Here is a 1,747-nt window from a genome sequence, read left to right on the forward strand (position 1 = left end):
GAGCCGGAGGAGCCGGCGACTCTCACTCAACGTATTGAATTAAAGTCCACGAAGCCGGAGCCGGAGCCGGAGCCGGTTCAGAGCCGGAGCCGGAGCCGGAGCCGGAGCCGAGGCCGCGTCGGTCGGTGCTCAGACTTAAACTGTGATTTTGTTTGACTTGAAATCGTCAGAAGGGGCCGAGCCGCACGGCACATGAGTCAATGCGCGTGTTTAATCTTTTGGAACAGGGCCTCGGTTTGTTTGGGGGGGGTTTCCGAGGAATTAAAGTCGTTGAAGAGGCTTCTCGTTGGCACCGCCGCCCTTCCCCGGTGTTTACCTCCCCGAGGGGGAGGCCCGCCCTGACGCTCCGCCTTCCTGGGGCCCACGCAGTCGAGGGTTTTTGAACCGGAGGAGCAGGCTTTTCAAACACACCTCCGGTGACGCCGGTCGCAGAGAGCGGGCGGCTGGGCCGCGGCGGGTGCGGTGCACGAGGGTCTCAGCCGCCGTGTTCGCCTCGAAGGAAAGGGCGAGGCGACGGACGCCTGTAGGAGTAGGAGGTGGAGGGAGGTGGCGCTCGAGTCTGGGGAGGTTGGAGTAGAGTAGAGGAGTGGTAAAGTGGAGGTAGGTAGGAGTAGACAACCTCATCACGCTCCACCCGTTGATGATTTAGTGGGTGGAGGAGCAATCAGGGAGGTCTGGGGGGTGGTGAAGGCTGGTGGGGGGGGGTCGGGGGAGGGGCTGTAGTGGGGGTAAGACGTGGGAGTCGTGGATCTTATCTTCAAGTCAATGCACCCACCACCCACCCCCACCCACCGCCTCATCTCATCGGGGGAGACTCATTTAATTTCATTTCTTGTCAAATTTCAAATAAAAAAAGATTTGAGGCCCATGAAGAACCATGAAGAACCACCAAGAACCATCGAGGACCATCAAGAACCATCATGAACCATCGAGAACCATCAAGAACCATCGAGAACCATCAAGAACCATCGAGAACCATGAAAAACCATCAAGAACCATCATGAACCATCGAGAACCATCAAGAACCATCGAGAACCATGAAAAACCATCAAGAACCATCATGAACCATGGTGAAGCGTGGTGAAGCGTGGTGAAGCGATGAAGGGATGAGGGGAATGAAGGGATGAAGACAGTAAGAAAGAATCGTTTGCTTCCAGATGTTTCCTCCAGAATGTGCCGAATCAAACATCTGCCGGAGCCGAGTGACGCTGGTGGAGCTGCCTCCATCCCGGCATCTGCGTCGCTTGGTGGAGGCAACCCCGCAGCCCCACGGCCACGCCCCTTTTGCATTCCCCACCAGTTAAAACGCAGCCACGGCGGGCGCTGTTTCCCGCCCTGTTGCCGGCGCCACATGAACCGCCACGAGAACCGTCACGAGAACCGTCACGAGAACCGTCACGAGAACCGTCACGAGAACCGCCTCAGTCGTCCGCTCAGCGGCGACGACACAAACGAGTGAAGGAGTGAAGAGGTGAAGGAGTGAAGAGAGTGAAGGAGTGAAGGAGTGAAGAAGTGAAGGAGTGAAGAGAGTGAAGGAGTGAAGGAGTGAAGAAGTGAAGGAGTGAAGAGAGTGAAGGAGTGAAGGAGTGAAGGAGTTAGGAAGTGAAGGAGTGAAGGAGTGAAGGAGTGAAGGAGTGAAGGAGTGAAGAAGTGAAGGAGTGAAGGAATGAAGGAGTGAAGAGCTGCAAACTGGGAAAAAAAAACAAAAACAAAGGTTTTGAAGTTTTGGGTGGAGCTCTGAGAGCCC

The sequence above is a fragment of the Zeus faber genome (genome assembly GCF_960531495.2).
Source record: "Zeus faber genome assembly, chromosome: 12".
Taxonomy (NCBI): domain Eukaryota; kingdom Metazoa; phylum Chordata; class Actinopteri; order Zeiformes; family Zeidae; genus Zeus; species Zeus faber.